Below are 18,482 nucleotides of genomic sequence, written 5' to 3' on the forward strand. Positions count from 1 at the left end.
TTCTCCTCACTTAGCAGCTTATTCTTCTTACTTATGTAAACATTATTCAGTAAACTGTTGAAAAATAACATTCTTTCAAGAGCGTTCTTCCTTTTCCAATTATTATATAAAGGTTTGGACAGAAGTGTCTTCCAAAGCTTAAGAACATGAAAATAAAGCATGAAAAGTTCTTCAAAATTAAAAATATTTTTTATATTACTGCACACGGAAAAAGACTTATTACCTTTGAAAGCGTTTGTTTAAGGCCTAAAATGTTTCTTGGTGGGGGAGGGGCAAGCTTATATGTTAAACACACTATTTTTCTTTTTTCTTTCTTTTTTAAACACACTATTTTTCTTCATGAGAAACCTAAATTGTCTTTGAGAACAAAGACAAAATATAATCTTACTCCATCGCGATGCGTCTTTCCGGTACCATTCTGAAATGGGTGGAAAGAGAATCTGAAATGCTATCGTCGTCATTTGCTTCAGATTTTTCGTGATAAATATGTTTTATTATTCAGCTGCTTTGGTGTGTAAGCTTTTTCGCGGGTGCTTACAAATGTACAACAGGCACTGTGAAAACCACACAATATTTAAGACATTCGGTCCTAGAGGAGGAGACAGGGCTCTGCAAGAAATTAGACACATTTAAAAAGTGCTTAATTTTAAATGTATGTTAATTTTTCCAGGCCCCTAGGAATACTATTCATAAACACTACTTCGGGTGCACTCAGTTACGTGTAAAACACCTACCTACGTATATATGTTAGATTATCAGAGTTTTCAGCTGCACTAAGGCACAGTTCGCACAGGAAAGAAAAAAAAGCAAAAAACACAAACAAACAAACAAAACTATGGCTGAATCCCATGCAAACTGGTGATAATTTTGAAAAAAATATGCTATGCTTTAATTACTTAAATTTATAGGGAATGCTTATTTCAAAGTATTAACTTGTTCCTGTCTAAATAGTGTGGTAGCAAATTCCTTATTAATTATGTATTATATTTATTAAGAGCTAAAATAAATAGATATGCTGAATGACACCTCTATTCTGTTCTTTCTAATTTCCACAGCCATTTCTCTTCCATGGTCTCCTTTTTAATTTTTAACGTTTTTTATAACAATATCCAAGATCAAGGGGAAAAAATTTAAAGCATCTTTTGGAAAGCTAATACAGTCCATTTCAATGTACTTTAAAAAATGTTAGTGAAAATTTATACTACCATTACAAAACAAAGTTTCCTTTGATCCAATGCATATTTAAAATTAAGTCCATCTTGCTGGAATTACTTGTTCTTTAGTTACTTTAAATCCTTGAAAACCAAGGACTAGTGTGTTTCATCTGCAGGAAGGCAGGAGGCAGGAGGCAGGAAGGCAGGAAGGCAGGAAGGCAGGAAGGAAGAAAAGTAAAGGCCAAATCTTCCCCAAATGGAAAAAGACAGAAAAGATTAATTATTCAAATATTTACTTGACTCAATTTGGAAAAGAAGTATAGTTTCCATAGTTTAGGGGCTACTTCAAATGCAGCTTCTTTTAGGACCAGTGGTTTTTCTAAATATTTTTTTAGCAACACTAAATATATGAACATCCAATACATGAAACGGTTCACAATCAGAGTCACCCAGATTTCAGGAAGTAAAAGGCAGAGGAGAAAGGGACTTTGGGTTTGGCCAGCGTGCAAAGTGTAACCCGTAATACTCTCCCTGACACATGCAGACCCCAAGTCTGTCTTGGAGCACAGTCCGAAAGGCCACTAATTTCTACTCCTTTCGTATTAGTTCTACGAAGCTTCATGAAAACAAATTATGTCACCATAGCGAAAAGGAGAAAAAGAAAAACGTAAACTGAAATTCTTTTACTTCTCCTAAAACGTCAACCAAGCTAAGTCAGATTTCAGAAACTAGAGAAAAAAAATTTAAGAAATTTCCACAAATACATAAGTGACTTATTAAAATGATATCCGACATTCCCCATGAGGTTAAATATTAGCTCCGTGTAGATGAATGTCTTCCTTGATACTAAATGTTTTGAAACTGGACTGCAGTTTTAAAATCAGCACATAAATGTTTATATTTCACAGGTAATTGAAATCTAATTTCTGTAGAGTTGAAATGGACAATAGTAGTTAATTTTAGAAGTTGCCAGTCAGCTGGAGATTTGAGTCCAGCCATGCACACAGGGTTGGCTTGGCAGACTCTGGGGACAGCTTGAAGAATGATGCTGTTTCCATGCTTGATAGATAGGGTGACAGTTCTCCTCCCTACAAATTGCTCCCCATGAGCATAATGCTGATACCTGAAATTAGTTTCCATCCCTCTCGATTAGCATTCATTGATATTTATCCCTTTGAATTGCGGACAAACGCAGCCAGAACAATCCAGAGAGAAATCAGACATTAAATCTCCTATTTACTGATAGCTCAGTATGAACGGGGTTGTCAGATCCTTTACTTGGAGTGAAGTAATTGAGATTCCCTCCGTAGAAAAAGGGAGGTAGGGCATAAGTTCTTTTCAATATGGATCAGTTTACACAAAAGCAGAAAGGAATCAAGAGGCAGCATAAATAGAACTCTTTGGGCGGGGGGAGGGGTTTGGAGGTAGAGAAGGAAAGAGGGACAAGGCCAGGAAGCAGAGAAATGTCTAGTGGGAAATTCCAAGGGCATGGAGGGCAGGAGAAGGCCTGGGACCAACTTTGCTCTTTTCGTAAGCTACCCAGGGCAGGCCTGGAAAGAACCCTGAGACAGACTTAGTGATTTGTGGTGGTGTCTTAACGAATCCTAACTCCCTGTCACTGTGAAATTAAAGAGTGCCATCACCCCCTACAGGGTTAACACATTTTGCTCAGCTTTTCTTGAAAGGACCAAAGCTACATAATTGTATAATTCAATGGAATTAAATCCAGCAACAGGTAGACTAAGTCTTCCCACTAAAGGAAAGACAAAAAGGAAAGAGACATAAAATCTACAAGACCAACCGAACCTCGCATCGCTCAATCAGATATTACATTTCACATTTTAAAACACACTCGGAAATTCTGATTGGCATGTTTTAAAATTTCTCCCATGCAACACCAGAACAAAAAAACCATTCAAGAGGAAAGGGACGGGGGTTCTAGTGAAGGCTCTAGCAAAACATAAAACACAAGATCCGTGATCATGATGTTTGGCGACTGCAAAAGATGTTTGGAGCTGTACCTCGGACCTACAAGTTGTTTCTGGAAAACTGTACTGATGTGGCTCAAAAGCCATGGGAGAACCGCTGCTGCTCTTTTTAGATAAAGATCCTTGCTGCAATGATTCAGGATGTTGCCATTACCAGGCTGTATTACTACGACATGCTTGAGAAGCATCTGGCAAACTCAGCTGGGGTGGGACCAGCTGGGTTCTGTTGCTAGGAGCAAAACAAACAGGACCTCTGGTTACTGTCTGTTCATTTTCAGGTGTGGCTAGAGGTGCTGGGTACAGTCTCTTTGAGGCCTAACGTGCTGAGATACAGCTCTTGTTTCTTGTCCATCCCCACCTGTGTCTCCATCCTACTCTCAATCCCTCCCACCTGCTTCCCATCCACGCAGCCTCCATACACCATCAATGCCACTCCCCAGAGATTTACCATCTTAGACAAATGCTGTCCAACAGAAATATAATGCAAGCCACGTGTCACTGAAATTTTCTAGTAGCCATATTAAAAAGGGAAACAGCAACAAGTGAAACTAATTGCAACGATATATTTTACTGACTTCAATATATCCAAAATGTGATCATGGCAACCTGTCTTCAATGTAAGGATGATTAATGAGATGTTGTATATTCTTGATTTCATATTGAGTCTGAAATCTGGTGTGTATTTTGTATGTACAGCACATCTCAGTTCAGGCTACGGATGGCTCGTGGCGCCAGTAGTGGGCAACGCAGATCTGGAGCTCTCGAGAGAGAATATGAAATTAGCACCCTGACTTTGGAGGTAGACTGTGTCCGAATTTGCGCTGCAGCTATTCTGCAGGTCGCCGAAAAAGCAATGCAATCTGCTTCAATCAGAACTTACAAGAATTTGTGCTGAGGTTGCCAACTCGCCTCTCACACATCAGAAATAATATTCATGTTGTTTATGACAGTGTGCTGGAGGGAAAGGGCTGAATGGAGGAGGGTGCCCCATCCCTAGGCAGGATTAATTAACATAAAAAAGGAAAATGGGCAGTCTGTGAATCTACATCTTTTGCTTTGTTCAAAGGGAACTTGTAATGAAATCCAGAGGTAAAACAGAAAGAATTCTTAAAACCAAAGATTGCTTAGAGACACCATTTGCAAGTGAAATTTCCATTTCGAAGTATTACTCAGTATCACAAAAAAAGGGGGATGCTCCTGAGACGGCCCCCCTTTACAGGCGGTCTTACTGCTGTCCTGTCCCGCCCAGAGAGATGGAATAGATGCCTTCGCCAAGTTCTCACAGCCCTGTGATGCCATGATTTATTAGATATAAAATAAACATGGCAATGTTTCCCTCAAATAATCGAGGTGATATAAACACAATTCAAGGAAAACTGCTTTCATTTTTGGAAGGTAGAGAAAGCAAGGACATGGAGGGGGATGCAGCTGAATATTTATAACTCTAACCTGCTTATAACAGCCTTTCCTCCCTTTTTCCTGTCTCTCGTGTATTTATGCCCTCACTTGCCAATTTCTGCATTGAGTCTTTGAAATGTCCCATGCATGGGCCTGTCATATCCATTATCTTTCCTCTCCTTTCAGTTTAGGCCTTATTTTCTCTTGTCCAAACTGTTAGACCAATCTCCCGTCTGGCAGCTCCACCTCTGGCCTCCTGAAATTCTAAAATACCTTCCAGAACATTCCCAGGTGAATCTTTTGAATGAGCTGTTATGCAACTCCTTGGTTGAACCCCTTCCATGGTTCTCCATCATTCCTTACACTGCTGGTTCCAACACCTCCAAGATGTGGCCTCAAATTGCCTTGTCAGTCTTATGTCTAACTATGCCCAATCTGTACCTTTCCGTACTCTCTTCAAGCTACACATGAGAAATATGTTAGAAGACTTATAAGTTCTTTGACTCTACTTCCTGTATGGCTCCTACCATCTCTCTGACAATCTCTGGTCAAATCTCACCCATCCTTTGAATCTCTTCTCAAAAGCCACCTCTTCTATGAAGTCCTTACAGATTATGCCGCATAGAATGTCTGTGATCTTTACTGCTTAGAAACCATGTGAGATTCAGTACTTCTCTTACCTCTGCCAGACAATTGTCATACAGGTGTCACACTGGCAGCTACTGGAATATCAGTTCGTTGAAGACAGCAGTGGTGTCTCCTCACATCTGAATCATTTCCACATTGCAGTTAACAACAAATATTTGTTGACTTAATAAATTGCTAAGTGAATTTAGTATTTCTTATCTAAATGCAGTCATGCTTTCGTCAGCCTTAACTTTGATCTCCAGGAATTCAGGAACTCTTTTTATCATAAGAATAAAAGCTTAAAAAAAAAATCCCTGAAGGAAGATCAAAGGGGAAAAGGGGGGTCTAAGAGTCCTTTCTTCTACCAAGACCTTCGCCCTGGAATAATAGAGTTCTCTGAGTACATTTCTTACTCTCATCTAACCTGATTAAGTGTCTAGATAAAATCAGGAGTCTAGAACAAATGTGACATGTGTTGGTAAGAATTCAGGTCCCCTGGCAGAAACTAGATGGAAATGTAGGTGATTAGTTACATGTCCCCCCTCTGGTTCAGCAGCTGAACAGCCCAAGGGCGACTAAAATCTACCTGTCCTAACCCTATGAAAGAAACGGGTTTCTGATTACACAACTTCTTGGTTTCTACATTTTTCCTCCATCTCAAATCAAAGTGAATTATGTGTTTTTAGTTAGCAAGGTTATTTCCCAGTGGTTAAAGAATGTTCACTAAAGCTCCATGATAATGCCAATGGAACGACCATTATTAACAGTATCAAAATATGTGGAGCAGTTTCCATCCCCTATCAAAACAACAACGGCAACAAAACATTTGTAACCTTTATTACGGTGTCCTACTCCTGCCCCCTTTGCTACAGGAAATATTACTCTAACATGCTATCTCTCTCTCTAAATATAAAATATATAAATAACACATTTATAAGTTTTTTGTAAATATAGAAATATGTCATCACATTTACAATCTAGCAAATGTAGGCTTGAAATCAACAAGCCCATATCGCTAAGCATAGAGATATTTCTCCAAAATGATGCTTGAAATATAACCCTAACCTCTTCACAGCACTTGCCAAGCAGCCCCACAGCTAGGAGTCGTAAGTCATTTCCCTGCTACGATAAAAGTTGAGAGACTCCTTACCGCTGAGACCTGGAGGTGTCTGTAATCCAAACTGTACCTGCCAAAGCCTTACGTAAAAGCCACCACCTTATCATTGCCCAACGCCTACAACTGGCATCTCCTATTTCACAACCGAGCAGCAAACCGGAATTTTTCCAGAAACCGCTAATCCTCGTCGGAGAGGAAGGTGGTCCTGAAGCTCCCTGGAATGGCTAACATTTCAGGGGAAATGGAAAAATAAAAACTTTCGCGTCCCCAACTCGCTCTCTTAAGAGAAAGGAACGAGCGGTGCCGGCAAACGGTGGCAAGTGGCGCGAGGGGAGCTGAGCTGTCAAGGCGGCACAACTACCCAGGTGTGGAAGGGGGGGGCAGGGCTGCGCCCGGAGACCCGGGCCGAAGGCCCCCACCCACGCGCCTCTGCCCACCCCTACCCTCTCCCACGCCCCCTTCCCACCCCAGCTCCGAGCTCGCCCGGAAGGGTCGGCTTCGGAGCCAGAGCCGCGGGGAGCCGAGCCCCTCCCGCCCACCCGGACTCACGATCTTGAGCAGGTCCAGTCCACTCGCCTGGTTCATGTCTCTCCATGTGTCTCTCCCGAGGAGGGGCGAGGAGGGCTGACCGAGCAGCCCGGGGGCAGCCTCTGAAGACCGGGAGGTCTCCCCCGCCCCTTCCCACTTGCTTTTCGGAAGCAGAGAAAAATGGAAGCCGCAAAAGAGCCAGGGACAGGCGAAAAGGGGCAGGGTCCCCGGCGCCAGGAGAGGAGAAGTGGGTGGCAAAAGGCGAGGGGAGAGAAGGTGGCGGAGGAGACCCAGGCAGGAGGGAGCGGCAGAGGCGGGGGATCCTAGCGGAGGAGGCGCCGGGAGAGCCGGAGGTCGGCGCCCCGGCTGCTCACAAAGAAAGGAGAAGGCGCGGCGCTCTCGCTACCTGTGCTGCCGCTCCGAGCGCCCCCGCGGGAGCCGCGGTCTCCAGCAGTTCCATCTGGATCTCCTGCGCCACCGCCGCCGCCGCTGTGGGAGGCGACTTGGACATGTCGCTTTGGACCATTGGCGAAAAGTCGGCTCGAAGCTAGCAGCCAGCCCCTCGCGGCGGGTCCCCTCCTCCCCTCCCCCGCCCCCCGCTCCGCGCTGCCTGCTCCCCGCTCCGGGGGCCGCCCGGGGCTCGGCGCCGCGCTCGCCGCTCTCAGGGCGCGGGACGGGGCCGGGCCATTTTGAAAAGCGAGACGCGGGGCAGCGGGGCGGCGGCAGCGGCGCGGGCTCGCGGCCGGCTGGCGGGGTAGGGCGAGCGCAGAGCGGCGGCGGGGACGGGAGCCGCGGGCGCCGGGGAAGGTCCTCGCCGGGAGGGAGGGAGGGAGCTCGGGGAGCGCGAGCCCAGGGGGAGGCGCGTCGGAAAGCGAGAGTGACAAGGCAGCCGAGCGCCGAAAAGTTCCCCGCGGGAGGCGCGGGCCGCGTGGGCTCCGGCCCAGCCGCTGCGCGTCGCCGTGGCACGCGCGCTGGAAAGTTTTCAAAGCCACGAAAGCGAGGCCTTGCGCCCGGGAGCGTCCTCGCTCGGGCTGCCTGGCTCGGCTCCCCCTGCTCCCCAAACACCTCGCGGGAAGCCTGGCAGCCCGCGGGCGGGAGCGAGGCGGGAGCGGCGGAGATCGCCCGGGCTCCGTTCCTAAACTGCACGTCTGAAATCTGTGGAGGCCTCCGGCGGCCCCCGGGACCGGGCGTCTGCCGGGCACATCCCGGCAGCCGTGGAAGGCACTTGATGGTGGCAGTAATGGGGAGAAAGAGTAGACGTGGGGCTGCGGACCTGAGCGTGGCGGTCCCGCCCGAATCTGCAGCTGGCCTCCTCTGCGAGGTCCAAAAGCACCCCTTCCCAACCCCAGTCCGAAGTTTTTCTTTCCTGACTCTTGCTCTTTGCTAAACAGCACTGCTTTCCTCGCGGAGTGCGCTTTTTCTACAAAGTGGAGAAGTCTTTTTGTCACCTTTTGGGCAAAATAAGCCCTTCTTTACTATCCTGCGTTCTTGGTAAAGAGAGTAGTGGACATAGCAGGAACATTTCACTTAGCCCTCCGTTTAGATATTCCTATGAAGATTCATTTTTCTATTAGAGGGGGCCTCTTATTTCAACGACTGTTACTACAGGGAAACTCCGTAGAACCAGTCTTCCAGGCATCAGTGTTGTTTTGTAACAATAGGACGTCTACGGTTTTGTGTGCTGAAATATACATACAGAAATTTACACCAATAGGGCTTCAACTGCCTTTTATATTTTGCCATGGTATATGAAGTTACTGTGGGACACAGTCCTTGTTCTTCTCAAAGATCAGCAGCTTAAACCTATCTCCACCATATGCTACTTTTAGGCTGAAAGAACAGGTTTGGGTAAGGTTAAAAATTTAGGCATATCCATTGTGTCACTGATTTTCCTAATCTTTGATGTTAAAATGGTCATTTTATTTAAGATTTTATTTATTTATGTGACAGAGAGACAGCCAGCGAGAGAGGAAACACAGCAGGGGGAGTGGGAGAGGAAGAAGCAGACTCCCAGCGGAGGAGCCCGATGTGGGACTCGATCCCAGAACGCCAGGATCACGCCCTGAGCCGAAGGCAGACGCTTTAACGACTGTGCTACCCAGGCGCCCCTAAAATGGTCATTTTTACTTAAATTTTAGTGAACGTCAAGTGGAAGCACTGAAGTATTGGATGATGATGATGATAATAATAATAATAGTGACATTTTGAAAAACAACAGACTGGGAAGCTGGGAGGCTATTGGTTAGGATGTGGGTAAGCGGCCAGGTGACAAGGGAGAGGGCATGCTTTGCTTTGTAGCCATGGCTGGAAGCCTCCCCAAAACCCTGGCTAAGAATTGGGGGGGGGGGCAGCAATGTTTTTATATGTGTTCATGTATATATGCATGCATGTATATACAAAAATTGCAAAAGATATTGTATTTGACATTTTGGATTTATTGTCTATTTTAACTTCATGATCTTCAGATGGTATCACCCTCCTCCTGGGTCTGTTCATTTAACAAAACTGTTTTCTTGAGGAGGTGTTCAAATTTCAGGGATAACATTAAGTCTAGTTCTCTATTAGACTGGAAGCTCTGTGTGAGTAGGAGCCACTCATATTCATTTGGGCACATTCAGAATTTGGCAAGCTGCCCTGCATTCTTTCAATAGTCAGTCAATAAAGTGTATCTCAAGCTTTCATTGTGTGCCACTGGAAGAATACAGACAACAAAAACCATGTCTCTGGGGGCTTACAGTCTAGCTAATAAGCACTTAGAAACCAATCAATACACACTGTTGAAGGGAGGGAGGGAGGGATGGAAGGAGGAAGGATGGATTCTAACATGGTTTTTAAAAACATCCAGTTTGATGAAACTTAGTGTTTTCCCAAGACATCTGTGTGATTTCTTAGAGTATACTTAATTATATGTGCATTCATTTTCAATTATGACCATCTGGGAAATAGAATTTTATCTTTCATCACATTTTTAAAGAGATCACAACATAGCAAAACAACCTTGAAAATAATTTTTAATAATACTTAGAGCCAAAGGGCAAGTAAAATTTGAACTAAATGTTCATGTGTGATCCAGTATATAATTTATGATACCAAACTCTGTTTTTATGTTTCTTTCCTCCACTTCATAGTTTCTTGAGAACAACCAATTGTGTCTTACTCATTTTAGTATCCCTAGCATTGAGCGTGGTGTCGGGCACTTAGAGGAAGCCTGAAAACATAAGTTGCATAAATGAATGAATGAATGATCTGTCTTCACGTGTCTTAAAACATAGCATACAACTTTACAAGTTCTAACATAGGAAGACATTTACCTAATCATGATTCCCTTGAAAGTATATTAATATTAATTCTTTATAACCTGTGCCACTTTAATTAGTGTATTGAACAGTAATAGACTCTAGTCTGCTTTTTAAAGGTTTCAAATAAAATGTAAGGCAATGTTAGCCCTACCTGAAAAAGGAAACAAATGTCAGAATAAATATAGATAGAAAAAGGTTTGAGAGGGACACCTGGGTGGCTCAGTCGGTTGTGTCTGCCAGGGTCCTGGGAGGAAGCCCCACCTGTGTCAGGCTCTCTGCTTAGCGGGGAGTCTACTTCTGCTTCTCACTCTCCCTCTGTGCCCTACCCCCCCCTGGCAAAATAAGTAAATAAAATCTTTTTTAAAAAGGGTTTGAGAAGCTTATTATGGATACCTTTTATCATGGTCAGTGTTGTTTTTAACATACCTTGACTTTTGCAGTTTTTTAAAAGCCACAGATGAATGCTAAAATTTGATAAGTAAAGCCTAACTCTTTTCCAAGTTAACAGCTCTGCAGACGCACTCTAGCAATAATGGATGTGCAATCATCAGTGGAGGCATTCACATGCAGATGACTAATTTGTTCAAGCTGTATGTAAACTTCACCGTGCTCCTTAGACCTCGGAATGGACCAGCATATTATGGACATTACTAATGTTCTGAAAGGACAATGGGGGCCAGTAAGAAACACTGGCCAAAGAAGCCAGAAGTTTAAGAGTTGGGTTTTTTTCCCCTCCGAGTGGGAGAAACAGTGATTACAATTACTTTACTCTTCTCTTGCTTGCAGATTTGTGACTATGTTTAAAACCTTGGAGTAAGAGCTCTCTGGGACAGATAAGCACCATGTGTGATTTTTTTCATTTTACTTAGTAAATCATTTTTTACTGCATTACGGTTCTGGATCTCTGTCCTTATTTAGAGCATTTTCATAAGGATATACCTGTATTGGCCACTGACTGAACTTTAGGTATGATGCACTCCACTAAGGTAACATCAGCTTTTTGTAAACTTACACTATAAAATGAATGTCGTGAATTACAAATTGTTATTTAATAGCACAGAAAGATGCAAGCAAACCCAGTATGAGGGTGTGTGTGTGTGTGTGTGTGTGTGTAGTGAAAGATTACTACAATAGGCAAAAGGTCGGGGAAACCTTAATTTCATTTCCAAAGAAAAGGCTTCATGGAAGTAATAAGATTTCATGAGTTCTTAGAACTACCTAGGAGACAGAACTTTGGAGTATCTAATATTCTATAGCACTTTTTTAGTTTATAAAGCACATTCATTTGTTATTTCTCATCTAAACCCTGTTACAAAAACTGGTACTTCTGTTTACATACAAGGTGCCAGGTTTTGTTCTAAGAATTTATATGCTTCATCTCATCTATGAATTAGATATTACTATTCCCTATGTTCCTTAGGATAAGTCCAACTGCTGTAACAAGTACATTTTTTTTTAGGATTTTGTTTGTCAGAGAGAGAGAAAGAGCACAAGCAGGGTGGGGAGGGGCTGAGGCAGAGGGAGAAGCAGGCTCCCCACTGAGTGAGGAGCCCGATGCGGGACTAGATCCCAGGACCCTGGCATCATGACCTGAGCCAAAGGCAGACACTTAACCTATTGAGCCACCCAGGCGTCCCTGTAACAAGTACATCTTAAATATTTTGTGGATCAGAGAACAAAAAATGTATCCCCTTTGATACTGGGGTGGTCGTTCACCATCTGAAGGAGTTCTGCTTCATGATGACATTTAGGAACCAAGTCTTGAGTGACTGTCTATCCTATTCAGAATGTGGCTCCCAATGTCACCACGGTTGTTCCCATCTGTGCTGGTCAGAAGGAAGAAAACGGAGGGTGCAGGATCTGCCGTGGAGCTTGGATGTTTTTACTGGCCCTCCACAAAGATGGCCGACATCACTTCCATTTAGATTTTATTGTCTAGAACTCTGTCATGTGAAAAATCTATTAGACAAGTTGAGAAACACAGCCCAGTCATGTGCCTTAGAAAGAAAAGAGTGGATTCTGAGTAACAGTGAGCAGAGACTGACTTAACCAAGCTTGAATAGCTCATGAGTGACAAGACTTCACCACACAACTCCAAAACCCCACCTCTGAGACTCGTTTTTAGTTCAACAAGTTGTCTGTCTGGTGTACTTCAAAGGCGACACAGGTTAAGGCTGGATTTTTGGTTAGAGAAACAGACTTATGTATTTCTTTTGCTTGCACGTTCTAACTATAATAACGTACTTACTAGAAATAAACTTGATCTCACGAATGGGTATGAATAGCACAAGTGTCATTACGCCAGGCTGTGTGTGTGTGTGTGTGTGTGTGTGTCTGTGTGCGCACAAGCACTTGGTCTAACCCAGAGCAATAAGGATGATAGCATTGAACAAGATATGGCTTCTCTACTTACGGAACTACAGTGGCATCGGCAAGATCCAGATAAACTATGAGGCACTTGAGTGCAAAATATTATGGGAGAGAATTTAAAAGATCAGGAAAAAAATGTTCCAGGCAAAACAAACAGAAAATACAAAGCCAGAAGGTGAAGAAATTCAGTACAGTAGACGGTAGAGTTGGACGGTAAGGGGATGGGCAGACCATTCATAATGAAAAATATCCAACTTGTTTGCTCTCCTATGGCCTCATTCTTTTGTTAGGAATGTCCCATTTATAGGCAAAGCCTTTGGCCCTTCATGCTTTTTCTTTCCAAATCACTGTAACTCTTTCATGGGAGATACACGCTTACAGGTACACTCAGGCGTCAGAGGACTATAGACTAATGAGACCTGTATTATCAAGAAACCCATGTGAATTTCCATATTCAAAGCAGTCAGCGTATTCGTAGCTGAGATTCCTAGCTGTCCGTGCCTCTTTTTTATGGAACCCGTGTGTTCAGCTGGACACCCGGGGAGCTAGAATAAAAGACTACATGCTTCCCAGTCTCCGTTGCGGCTGGATGTAGCTATGTGGCTACATTCTGCAGACCGTAAGCAAAGTGTGGTGAAGTACTTCTGAGAAGTAGCCATAAAAGGGAGAGAAAGCCTCTTACTCCTCTTCTTCCTTCCAGCTGATGACCAGATTGTGGATGTATTAGCTAAGCTGTGAGTGGACATTTCAGACAATGAAGACGCATAAAAGCCACATGCTGAAATTCAACTTGGGGGGAAAGGTACTTGGGTCGTTGATGGCTCCACAGAGCCACCATACCAGCTCTGAACTGCTTACTTTCAGACTTATAAGTGAGGCAGAAATAAGCATTTAGATTGCTTAAACTTCTCTTACTTTAGGTCTTCTGATAAATCAAACCAACCTTAACCAGCCTAGTGATCCTTTCATTACTCAAAACATATTTTTTTCTTTTAAAATTAACTTTCGGGATTCCTGGGTGGCTCAGTTGGTTAAGCATCTGCCCTCAGCTTAGGTCATGATCCCTGGGTCCTGGGATCGAGTCCTACATCAGGCTCCTTGTTTGGCAAGGAGCCTGCTTCTGCCTCTGCCTGCTGCTCCCCCTGCTTGTGCTCTGACAAATAAATAAAATCTTAAAAAAATTAACTTTCTTAAGGTGTAATTTACCTTATCTTGGTTTATATATCAGGGGAGTGCTGGCCTCATAAAGTGAGGGCCAGCATTGGGAAATGTTTCTTCCTGTTCTATAGTCTGAGAGCTTGTATAGACTTGGTGATACTTCTTTCGTGCATATTTGGAAGAATTCACTAGTGGATCCGGAGTTTTCTGTGTTTTTAATATTAATTCAATTCCTTTAATTGATGTGGGGCTAGTCAGGTTATCTCTTTCTTCTTGATCCTTGATAGTTCATGTTTTTCAAAGAATTTGTACATTTCATCTTAGTTTATCAGTTTTATTGGCATAAAGATGGTATTCTTATTATCCTTTGAATGTTTATGGGTTCTACGGTGACATTTTCCTTTTTCTTCCCAAAAATAATCTGCATTCTTTCCTCTTGTTTAGTCTGGCTAAGGGCTTATCAATTGTATCAATCTTCTCAAGTAAGTTTTAGGTTTCATTGATTTTCTTTTTCTCTTTTCTATTTTTTAAAATTTCTGCTCTTATATTATTTTCTTCCTTCCTTTTTTCCCCAAGATTTATTTATTTATTTGAGAGAGAGAGTACACAAGTGGGAGGGGCAGAGAGGGAGCGAGAAAATGCCACATGGACTCTCCAGAACTTTCTTCATCTTCCCAAACTAAAATCTTATACCCATGAAACAATCACTCCTCATTCTCCCTCATCCCCCTCCCCCAGCAACCACTCTTCTACCTTCTGTCCCTATGAATTTGACTATTCCAGGTGTCTCCATAAATGTATAGTCATGCAGGGTTTGTCCTTTTGGTGACTGACTTCTTTCACTTAGCATAATGCCTTCCGAGTTCATCCATGTTGTATCACGCATCAGGATGTCCTTCCCTTTCAAGGCTGAATAGTACTGCATCATATGTACCTACTACATTTTGTTCATCCATCTGTCAATGGATACGTGGGTTGCTTCCATATTTTAGCAATTGTGAATAATGCTGCATGAACATAGGTGTACAAATTCAGGACCCTGCTTTCAATTTTGGGGGGTAATTGCTATGGTCTGAATGTCTGTGCCTCCCCAAAATCCGTATGTTGAAATCCTAATGCCCCATGTGATAGTATTAGGAGGCGGGGCCTTAGGACATCAGGGCAGAACTCTCACGAATGGATTTGTGCTGTTCTGAAAGAGAGTTTGCTTGCCCCTCTGCCACGTGAGGATATAGCAAGAAGTCGGCAGTCGGCTACCCAGAAGAGAGCTTTCATCAGAACCAGACCATGCTGGCTCCCTAATGTGGCTCTTCCATCTTTCAGAATTGTGAGAAATAAATTTCTGTGGTTTATAAACCACCCAGCCTGTGACATTTTGTGAAAGACACCTGAGTCGTCTGAAACAGGTATGTGTGCAGAAATAGAATTGCTAGCTCATATGGTAATTCTATTTTTAATTTTTTGGAGAACCAGCACACTTTTTCGCAGTGGCTCCATCATTTTTCATTCCCACAAACAGCGCACAAAGTTTCCAATTTCTGTATATCCTCATCAACAATTCTGAGTGCTGAGTTCCATGGGCAGGGTGTTCTCTTCTCCACGTATAAGTTGGCTCTGGTAGCCCTATGGACACTGGCAGAAGGATATGAAACTTCTGTCGTAAAGCCTTGATAAGCATGGGCTCAAATTCCAAAATTAAAAACACACAAGAAAATAAGCCACCATGAGAATCAGCAAAACAACAAAAAGTACAATTTGACTCCCAAGAACTTCCTAAAATAGGGGCAGAATCGTTTAGTAACAGGTTGAAGTATTCCATCTGAAGTGAACTTTTATTTAAAAAAAAAATGTAGAATTTCATCATTCACCTCTCGTCTATGTATTTTGTGGACAAGGAAGCATATGGATGCTTCCTCGACGTTTTACCTTTATGATGATCTTCAATAATGAATCCAAAAAACTTCAATCAGGTAAGACTTCAGGAAGACTCTATAGCAAAAACAGCCTTCTTTCCCTCATATTTGGGAGCAGCCTAATATTTTCTTAGCAGTCATAATGGAAACTGAGAAATGGGACCAAAAAAAAAGATCCTTCCCCAACCTAACGCTATCATAGTTGTCTTTGTGTTATGATTTTACTATGTAATTTTCATAAAGTTTTGTATAGTGCTCGTAGCAAACTGGGGTGAGAAATAGAACTTCCTATACAGGTAGATATATTTGTTGCCCTTTTGTTTAACTACTCCTAGGAGAATATAACATATTCCATTTTTGAAATCCTGTATGCACATGACAGTATTAGTTCTGCACTTAAAACACACATTTAGGGGCGCGTGGGTGGCTCATTTGGTTGCATGTCCAACTTTTGGGTTTGGCTCAGGATCATGAGATTGAGCCCCGTGTTGGGCTCCGTGCTCAGTGTGGAGTCAGCTTGAGATTCTTTCTCTCCCTCTCCCTCTGCCTCTCCTCCCGGGAGCAGGGAGCCCAATGGGGGACTCGATCCCAGGACCCTGGGATCACGCCCTGAGCCAAAGGCAGACGCTTAACGACTGAGCCACCCAGGTGCCCCAAAATATATATATATTTTTAAAAACGTCCAGAGGCGCCTGGGTGGCTCAGTCAGTTAAGGGTCTGCCTTCAGCTCAGGGCATGGTCCTGGAGTCCAGGGATCGAGCCCCACATCAGGCTCCCCGCTCAGGGAGGGTCTGCTTCTCCCTCTGCCCCTCTCCCGCTCGTGCTCCTGCTCTCTCTCTCTCTCAAATAACTAAAAGCTTTAAAAAAAAGTTCCAAGATAAAATCATATTTTTCTCCCAAACACAGATGCCTCTTTGTAAATTTCTCTCTCACCACCACCTTCCCCGCCTCCCCTGCTACTATGATACTTCTCTTTTCCCTTCACCTTCTCCTTGATCACTCTATGCCTCCCCAGCCAGAAATGAACAAAACATCCCAGAGAGCAAAACGAACTCTCTTTGCTCTAGTTTCCCTTTTGGTGCATAAACAGGCACTCTCTGGATCTCTGCACTTAGTAGCCAGTTGTAACCTAGCTAGATTGTGATGGTATCAAACTGAGCAAGGTCTTTCAAAGGAGGTTCTCCCCCAGTTGGTGAACTGGAAGATAAGTTGTGCCTGTCTTGTCTCAGCTACTACTTCTCAGCTCAGCGGATTAACGGCTCTGGGGGAAAAGCAAACACACTAGAGCTTTGCGACCCAACTCAGTAGCCGCTAGCCTCCTGAGCACTTGAAATGTAGCTAGTGCCACATTTAAATGTTTTTAAACCAAAGTAATGTCCAAGACTAAACCTATCTCATTAAGAATGTTATATTGACTGTATGTTGAAATTATATATTTTGAATATGTAGGGTTAAATAAAATGTTATTTAAATTATTCGAATTATTAAAATTAATTTCCCCTGTTTCTTTTTACTTTTTAAATATAGCTACTGGTGGCACCTGGGTGGTTCAGTCGGTGAAGCGTCTGCCTTCAGCTCAGGTCATGATCTCAGGATCCTGGCATCGAACCCCTGCATCGGACTCCCTGCTCAGAGGGGAGTCTGCTTCTCCCTCTCCCTCTGCTCCACCCCACCATTCGTGCTCTCTCTAGCTCTCTCCCTCTCTTAAATAAATAAATAAAATCTTTAAAAATAAATACATGAATATGGCGACTAAAACCTTTTAAATCTCTTATGTCATCACATGTGTAGTTTGCATCATATCTGGGCTGCCCAGGGCTGTTCAAGAGGATCGTAGACTACCTGCTTGGATTCCTAAGAAAAGCAAATATATGTGAACTCGAAGTTAGAGTCTATTACTGTCGTTCCTTTTCTTCACCGTGATGAGTCTGCTAGCGTACAGATGCAGTGTTTTTAAAACATATGCCAAAATACACACACCCTGAAGTTGACCATTTTGACTATTTTGAAGCATACACGTCAGTGGCATTAAATACATTGGTACTTGTGCAATCCTCATCACCATCCATCACCAGAACTTGTTTCATCCTCCCAGACTGAAGCTCCACGCTCATTAAACACCAGCTCACCGTTGCTCCCTACTCCTTGGGAACCACCACCCTACCTTCCGTCTTTACGAAGTTGACTGCCCCAGGTGCCTTGGGCATTTGTCCTTTCGCGACTGGCTTATTTCACTTAACATAATGTCTTCAAGGCTCATCCATGTCATAGCATGTGTCCGAATTTCCTTTCTTTTTAATGCTGAATAAAACCCTATTATGTTCACATACTGATTTATCCATTTAGCCGCCAATGAACACTTGGGCTGCTTTCGCCTTGTGGCTATTGTGACGAATGCAGCTGCGAGCAGCGGTGTGAGTCCTTGCTTTCAATGCTTGTGTGTATATATCCAGAAGTGGCATTGCTGGATCCTCTGATAATTCTATTTTTAATTATTTGGGGAAACTGCCATACTGTTTACCATAGTGGCCGTAACCATCTTACATTCTTACCCACAGTGCGCAAGGGCTCCAATTTCTCCACAACCTCACAAACATTTGCTGCTTTCTGTTTGTTTTTAGTACCATCCTAATGGATGTGATGTGCTGTCTCGTTGTGCTTTTCATTTGTATTTCTCTAATGATCAGTGATACCGGTGATCCTTTCATGTGCTTATAGACCATTGGTCTAGCTTCCTGGAGAAACGTCTATTCAAGACTTTTGTCCATTTTTTTGAGTTGCTTTTTGTTGTTGTCATGGGCTATAGGAATACTTAATGTATTTTGGATATTAATGCCTTACCAGGTAGATGATTTGCAAATATTTTCTCCCATTCCATGGGTTCCTTTTTCACGCTGTTGCTAGTTTCTTTTGATGCACTCAAGTTTTTA

This window comes from Ursus maritimus, unplaced genomic scaffold (genome assembly GCF_017311325.1).
Source record: "Ursus maritimus isolate PB19 unplaced genomic scaffold, ASM1731132v1 scaffold_31, whole genome shotgun sequence".
Taxonomy (NCBI): Eukaryota; Metazoa; Chordata; class Mammalia; order Carnivora; family Ursidae; genus Ursus; species Ursus maritimus.